Here is a 9,197-nt window from a genome sequence, read left to right on the forward strand (position 1 = left end):
ATTAAAATGAAAACTGTTCTCATTCTAAAAACTTCCCAAATGTACAAGGAAAACATGCCTTAATATTTATATCTTTCACATTTTTGTCATTGTTTACCTATCAAATGTGAAATAAATCATGTCCCAGAATCAATAGGACTCACTGTATCCTTCTGCAGATGCCAAGGAATAAGTTGAGATGATTCCAAGATACACAGGGCTGAGTAGTAGACATCATTCTTAAATGTAAGCAATTTATTTTGGGAAAAGGCATTATTTGCTGTGAGTTTTCATCACTGTATTATATAAGTTCCCTTCTTTCTCAAAAATGCCGTAAGAGCAAAGGAGGATTTTATTGGCTTGAGAGTAGCAGCACTTGTCAGCATGGGATTTTGTACCTGTTATTGTGTGGACCTTCTGTCCTTCATGATAGCCACTAGCTACATGCAGCTATGGAACCCATGAAATGCAGCCAGTCCAAATTGAGATGTGTTGTAATTGCAAATTACACACCAGACTTCAAAGGCTTAATAGAAAAATAACGTAAAACATTTTATTAATAATTTATATATTGATTAAATCTTAAAATACGATTTTTGAATGTGTTGGGGTATATATCATTAACATTTATTTTACCAAGACATCAAAATGGCCGCATGAGGTGAGCCTTTGTAAAGCTCTCTGGAATTTACAACTAATTGAACAACAATAACTCCACAAAGGACTCCCTGCACAGCAGACAGGCAAGACAAAGAGGTCCACTACGGAATTCACCTCAAGGTGGGCGAATTGTGCAAGCTGGCGAGGAGGGAAGGGAGAAATGCGGAGACGGAGCCGCACAGCTGCAGGACGCAGACCTAGCTCAGTGCTCTGAGCTCGCTGCATCCCACAACTACCGCAGCTGCGGGAGAGGAAAGAACTCAGACTGCTGGGGCTCCGCTTATGGCCCACAGGCCTGAGGGGGCAGCATATAACACAGCTGAACCCAACGCTCATGGCAGAGACCTCGGAGAAAAGACTGAGGGAAGAAGGCTGAAAACGGTGGTTTAAGCCCTCACTGCTGCAGAGAACGGAAGCCTTAGGTACTAAGAGGAGACGCCCCTCCCTACCTTCCCAGAGCTCGCCTCACCCCCAATTGCCCGGTGCTAGAAGCGGAACAGTAGCAGTGTCAGATCAAAAGAACAGCATATTTGCTGTTCTGAGAACTGTGGACCACAGACACAGATTAGCAACCCAACTAGTTCCGGAAAAGGAAAGAGAGCTGTGGAAGCAGGATCAGCTGTGGTGGTGGTCTCTGCCATTGCTCTGGGCCACCTCTCACAACTCACCCCGCCCCTGGCCATACCTATCTGGGGGGATCCTTGCAGGAGTAAACAGAACTGCTGAAACATAAGGGCTCTGAATCTGGTGAAGGAGGAGCTCTGGAACTTCCAAAGCTCTCCGCATACCCACACGGACACTGCGCCCTGTGACCCAGGCGAACTATTAACAAAGGAAAAGCACATCTCCCAGGAAATCCCCCCATTGTGTGAGAAGCTGGAATAGTGTAGAGAAAACATAGCACTACCGTGTGAGAGAGAGAAAACAAGGCTGCAGTCGGAGAGAAAATAAAACATTCTACCAAAAAATACTGGAAAACAAAAGAAAGGCTTCTTCCTATCAACCTGTTGCAGAAGATACTCCTGTAGATGTCTAGGAAGAGAAATAATAAATCATTAATTGCCATGAATAACCAAGGAAACAAGACAGCTAAGAAAGAAATTGAAAAGTCTCCAGAAAAGGAACTTAAAGATATGGAAATATGTGACTTAAATGACAGATAATTCAAGATTGCAATTCTGAAAAAAACTCAACGAGATGCAATAAAACACAGAAAGGCAGTTTAATGAACTCAGAAATGCAATCAAAGAACAACATGAGCATTTTACAAAAGAAATTGAAATTTTAAAAAGAACCAAATAGAATTTAAGGAGATTAAGAACTCAATAGAAGAAATCAAGAATGAAATAGTCAGCTTAGGTAGTAGAGTTGACCAGATGGAGGAAAGAATCAGTGACATCGAAGATAGAAATCTGGAAATTACACAGATGGAAGAAGAAAGAGACTTGAGACTTAAAATAAATGAAAGAACTCTACAAGAACTTTCTGACTCCACCAGAAAGAGCAATATAAGAATAATGGGCATACCAGAAGGAGAAGAAAGAGAGAAGGGAACAGAGAATACATTCAAACAAATTGTTGATGAAAACTTCCCAAACTTGTAGACATAACTGGATCCTTGAATCCAAGAAGCAAATAGAACACCTAATTACCTCAATCCCAACAGGCCTTCTCCAAGGCACATTGTATTGAAGGTGTCTAAAATTAACACCAAAGAAAGAATTCTCAAGGCAGCCAGGGAAAAGAAGATGGTAACCTACAAAGGAAAGCCCATTAGATTATTATCAGATTTTTCATCAGAAACTCTACAAGTAAGGAGGGAGTGGAACCAAATATTCCAATTATTGAAAGAGATAAATTATGAACCAAGAATAGTATATCCAGCAAAGATATCCTTTAGATATGAAGGAGGAATAAACATCTTTCCAGACATACAGAAGCTGAGGGAATTTTCTAATACATGACCTGCACTACAAGAAATACTAAAAAAGGTTATTTGACCACCATCAACAGGGACCATTTGTGGCAACCAAAACATAGAAAGGGGGAGAGTAAGGCCTGAACTGGAATATGTGAATGGAGAAAGTAAGCGTGCTGAATAAAATGGAATACTCTAAATATCAAATTTTCTTTTACATAAACTTAAGGGTAACCACTCAAAAAACAAAAATCCAGAACTGAAATATATACTGTAATAAAAGAAGAAACAGAGAGAAACATCATAGAATACCACCACACAGAAATAATAGACAACAACAAAAAGGCAAAGAAACAATGGAGACACAACCTTACCAGAAAACTAAAAATAGAATGACAGGAAATCCTCACATATCAATAATCACCCTAAATGTAAATGGACTGAACTCACCATTAAAAAGGCACAGAGTAGCAGATTGGATCAAAAAACTAAACCCAACCATATGCTGTCTCCAAGAGACACATCTCAGCTACAAGGACAAGCATAGACTCAAAGTGAAAGGGTGGAAATTGACACTCCAAGCAAATGGTACCCAGAGAAAATCAGGTGTAGCCATAATGATATCAGATGAAACAGACTTCAGGGTGAAAAAGATAACAAGAGACAAAGATGGACATTTCATAATGGTAAAGGGGACTATACAACAAGAAGACATAACAGTCATCAATATTTATGCCCCCGATCAGGGAGCACCGAAATATACCAAGCAACTACTAACAGAACTAAAGGGAGAAATTGACCAAAACACAATTATACTAGGAGACTTAAACGCATCATTGACAGCTATGGATATATCATCCAAACAGAAAATAAATAACGAAATAGCAGCCCTAAATGACACATTAGATGAAATAGACATGATTGACATATATAGAGCACTTCATCCTAAAACATCAGACTATACATTCTTTTCGAGTGTACTTGGAACATTTTCAAGGATAGACCACATATGGAGACGTAAAATCAGCCTCAACAAATTTAAGAGGATTGAAATAATACCAACTATATTCTCTCATCACAACGCTTTGAAATTGGATATCAACTGCAAAAAGAAAGCAGGAAAAAAACACAAATACATGGAGATTAAACAACATACTTTTAAAGAACGACTGGGTCAAAGAAGAAATTAGAGGAGAGATCAAAACATACATAGAAGAAAATGACAATGAAAATATATCCTACCAAAATTTTGGGGGTGCAGTGAAAGCAGTTTTAAGAGGGAAATTTATATCATTACAGGCCTATCTCAAAAAAATGGAAAAATCCCAAATAAATAGCCACATGTTACATCTTAAAGAACTAGAAAAAGAAGAACAAGTGAAACCCAAGGACAGCAGAAGAAAGGAAATAACAAAAATCAGAACAGAACTAAATTAAATAGAGAAGAAAAGACAACAGAAAAAATTAATGTGACAAAGAGCTGGTTCTTTTAAAAGATTAACAAAATTGACAAACCCTTGGCTAGACTCACTAAGATAAAAAGAGAGACGACACTAATTAACAAAATCAGAAATGAAAAAGGGGAAGTTATCACAGACACCACAGAAATACAAAGGATCATTCAAGAATATGATGAAGGACAATATGCCACCAAATTCAATGACCTAGAAGAAATGGACAAGTTCTTAGAAACATGTAGTCTTCCAAGACTGAACCATGAAGAACTGAAAAATCTAAAGAGACCGATCACCAGTAACAAAACTGAATCAGTCATCCAAAACCTTCCCAAAAGCAAAAGTCCGGGTCAGATGGCTTTGCTAGTAAATTCTACCCAACCTTCAAAGGATCTAATACCAATCCTGCTCAAACTCTTCCGAAAAATTGAAGAAGAGACAGTACTCCCTAACTCATTTTATGAGGCCAACATTACCCTGATACCAAAACCTGGTAAGGACAACACTAAAAAAGAAAACTACACACCAATATCTCTGATGAATACAGATGCAAAAATCCTAAACATAATTCTAGCAAATCGAATACAACAATGCATTAAAAAGATTATTCATCATGACCAAGTGGGGTTCATCCCCGGGGCACAAGGATAGTTCAACATCTGCAAATCCATCAATATGATACATCACATAAACAAAATAAAGGACAAAAATCATATGATTATATAAATTGATGCAGAAAAAGCATTTGACAAGATGCAACATCCTTTTATGATTAAAACACTTAATAAAATAGGTATAGAAGGAAAATACCTTAACATAATACAGGCCGTATATGACAAACCGCCAGCTAATCTCGTAATTAAGGGTGAAAACTGAAGCCCTTTGCTCTACATTCAGGAACACAACAGGGCTGTCCCCTATCACCTCTGCTTTGCAACATAGTGTTGAATGTCCTTGCCAGAGCAATCAGGCAAGAGAAAGAAATAAAAGGCATCCAAATTGGGAATGAAGAAGTTAAATTATCACTCTTTGCAGATGACATGATGCTATATATAGAAAACCCTAAAGACTCCACCAAAAAGCTATTACAAACAATCAATGAATACAGTAAAGTTGCTGGCTACAAAATCAACATACAAAAGTCCATTGCATTCCTATATACTAACAATGAAATCTCAGAAAAGGAAATACAAAAAAACAATTCCTGTTGCAATTGCAGCAAAAAGAATAAAACACGTTGGGATAAAATTAACCAAGGATGTGAAGGACCTATATGCTGAAAACTATAAGACATTTTTGAAAGAAATTGAAGAAGACACAAAGAAATGGAAAGACATTCCATGCTCATGAATTGGAAGAATCAACATAGTTAAAATGGCCATATTACCCAAAGCAATATACAGATTTAATACAATCCCCATCAAAATCCCAATGGCATTTTTTAAAGAAGTAGAACAAAAAATCATCAGATTTGTTTCGAACCACAAAAGACCCTGAATAGCTAAAGCAATCTTAAGAAAAATGAACAATGCTGGAGGTATCACAATCCCTGACTTTAGCTTGTACTACAGGGCTACAATAATCAAAACAGCATGGTATTGGCAGAAAAACAGACACATAGACCAAAGGAATAGAATTGAGAACCCAGAAATAAAACCAGATAAATATGGACAGATAATTTTTGACAAAGAAGCTAAAAACATACAATGGAGGAAAGACAGCCTTTTCAATAAATGGTGCTGGCAGAATTGGATAGCCACGTGCTAAAGAATGAAAGTGGACTGCTATCTGTCACCATGTACCAAAATTAATTCAAAATGGATCAAAGACTTAAGCATAAGACCTGACACAATAAACTGCATAGAAGAAAACATAGATACTAAACTTATGGACCTTGGGTTCAAAGAGCATTTTATGAATTTGACTCCAAAGGCAGTGGAAGTAATGCAATGGAAGCTAAAGTAAACGAATGGGACCATATGAAACTTAAAAGCTTCTGCACAGAAAAAGAAACCATCGACAAAATAAAGAGGCAACCAACTGAATGGGAGAAGACTTTTGCAAACAGTGCCTCCAATAAGGGGCTAATATGTAAAATATACAAGTAACTCATGAAACTCAACAACAAAAAACAAACAAACAACCCAATTGAAAAATGGGCAGAGGACCTGAAGAGACATTTCTCCAAAGAGGACTTACAAATGGCAAATAGACATATGTAAAACTGCTCAACATCACTAATAATCAGAGAAATGTAAATAAAAACCACAATGAGATATCACCTCACCCCAGTCAGAATGGCTATCATCAACAAGAAAAATAGTAACAAGTGTTTGAGAGGCTGTGGAGAAAAAGGAACCCTCATACACTGTTGGTGGGAATGCAGACTGGTGCAGCCATTATGGAAGGCCATGTGGAGGTTCCTCAAAAAATCACGAATAGAATTACCATATGACCCAGCAATCCATCTCCTGGGTATCTACCCAAAAAAATCTGAAAACTTTTATACATAAAGACACGTGTGCTCCAATGTTCATTGAAGCTTTGTTTACCATGGCCAAGACATGGAAACAACCAAAATAGATGGTTGGATAAATGATAAATTTATAGTTGAATGGATAAAGAAGTTGTGGTATATATACACAGTGGAATACTATTCAGTGGTAAGAAAAGATGATATAGTAACATTTGTGACAACATGGATGGATCTTGAGAGTATGATGCTAAACGAAATAAGTCAGACAGAAAAAGGAGAGAATCATATGATTTCACTGATATGTGGTATATAAACCAAAAACAACAAGAGAACAAGACAAACAAATGAGAAACAAAATCTCACAGACACAGACAATAGTTTAGTGGTTACCAGATGGTAAGGAGGGTGGGGGGTGGGAGATGAGGATAAGGGGGATCAAATATATGGTGATGGAAGGAGAATTGACTCTGGGTGGTGAACACACAATGGGATTTATACGTGATGTAATACAGAATTGTACACCTGAAATCTATGTAATTTTACTAACAATTGTCACCCCAATAAATTTAAAAAAATAAATAGATAAATTAATTAATTAACTTTACCAGTTTTGTTTTTTTTCAATGTGGCAACTGGAATATTTGAAATTACACTTTCCCTCACATTGTATTACTACTGAATATTGCTGAGAGAAATTGAGCTATCCTTCCATAAATTTCTTTGTCAAATCGATGTATACAAACATTTATGAACAACTCTTGATTGGAGCTACCATCAAAAAAAGTATAGTAACATATAGGCAAATATCAAAGTTGGCATCATTTAAAAAATCTCCATAATTACTTAATGCTTAGAGTTAATTAATATTATAAATTGTCACACAATTTGTCACTTCCCTCTCAGTCTTAATTCTTTCAATCTGAGGGAAAGGGAACATTGTTTCATAGTGACTTCTGGGATACTAACACCAGATCCCTAGAGAACATTTTGAAAGCCTCTCTCCTTCCTATATTTGGTTTTCCAACTTGTGAACTACAGCCATTGTCGTGCGGGGCGGCCTGCAGGGTCTCAGCTCCCGCTCCCCACATAAGAACGTAGGATATGGCTAGCCCAAAAAGGAACACCCACTGAGCCATAGATAGGAAGTCATACCACTATAGTGTCATGGCGACTGTATCCACACAACCTACAACCTGCTGTCTGCTCCTCTGCCTGCTAACCAACTGACTGACCAACCAACGCAGCCACGGCAGTTTTATCAGTGACTATTTGGCTAACTGGTTACAGCTGATGGTCAATTAGCTACAGCTGATAGCCATCTACTACCCGAGTCAGCACCTTTCCACATGAGGCCGAGAGACTAGAAACTGCTCTCTGGGACTCTGTCCCCACAGCCATGTTTTATCTAAATATGGCCTATGTTTTCCTCTTTGTAAACCAGGCTTTTGGATGAAATGAAAACGACCATACTGAGGAGTTAAGAAAAATAGCTACAGGAGATAGAAAGAAATAACTCAAGTTTAGTCTTCCTATAAATCCCAAACCCTGCAGTGCACATATCAGAGTGAACCTGCCAGAGGAAAAGCTAACTGCCTCTTCTGGGGTAGGGGCAGTAGGCTGGAAAGATGCTCCAGCAGAGACAGACATAGAGAGAGTGTGGGGACAGAGCCCCAGAGAGCAGTTTCCAGACTCCATTGCCTCACATGGGGCGGGGGGGTGGTGTGTGTGCTGACTCAGGTGGTAGATGGCTATCGGTTGTGGCTGGTTGGCCGTCATCTGTAGCTAGTTAGACAATTGGCCCCTGATATAGCTGCCGCGGCTGCACTGGTTGGTGAGTTCGGTCGAGGGATGTCGAGGAGAGAGTTGGTCGGTTGGCAAATAGAGGATAGCAGGTCACACGTCATGTGAATCCAGCCTCCAGTGAGACTATAGCAGTATGACTCCCCTGCCTATGACTCTGTGGGTGTTCCTTTTTGGCCTAGACACATCCTGTGTTCTTATGTGGGGAGTGGGACCAGAGGCCCTGCAGGCCACCCCGCATGACAAAGGAGCGGGAACTGAGACCCCACATGTCACCCTGCATGACAGAGAGAAAAAGGGTGGGGGGGGGTTCACCAACCCAGGCTATCTTATGGATGTGGTCTCTGTTCTCCCTCTTAACTCTCAGATTGTTCTGGTTCATAAGACACAGTGACTCAATAACAGCTTCTAAGACACCATGACACAATGCATTTATTAGTAATATATAAGACAAAATTTACTCATTTATTTATTCAAGAACCATGTTGCTTTCTTAAGTGGGCATTTCTGATTCCTGAATCTACAAACAGAAAATGCACTAAAACAACAACAACAAACAAACAAAAAACAACACAAAAAAAACAGAATCTAGGAGCATCTGAACCACAGAGAATGTGCTGTTGTCTGTATTATTTTAATTTTTTATAGGTGGAAATGTTGCTTAAGAATAGTCTTAATTTTAAAGATACTGGTAATCTACTTATACAGCAATTAAAATTTTCAGTAAGTCTGCCTAAGATTTTTGCGTAAAGGATCTCAATATCAAGACATGTTACTGGCAGTGAACCTTTAAAATCAAATGTAAATCTCTGATCCTTTGAGACTGAGCTTATTTTTCTCCTGAAAGTTTTTTTTTTTTTTAGGATTGTGGATGTCTCGGTAGTGCTAGGGGAGATGAAACCAATATAAA

Source organism: Rhinolophus hipposideros (assembly GCF_964194185.1).
Source record: "Rhinolophus hipposideros genome assembly, chromosome: 6".
Taxonomy (NCBI): domain Eukaryota; kingdom Metazoa; phylum Chordata; class Mammalia; order Chiroptera; family Rhinolophidae; genus Rhinolophus; species Rhinolophus hipposideros.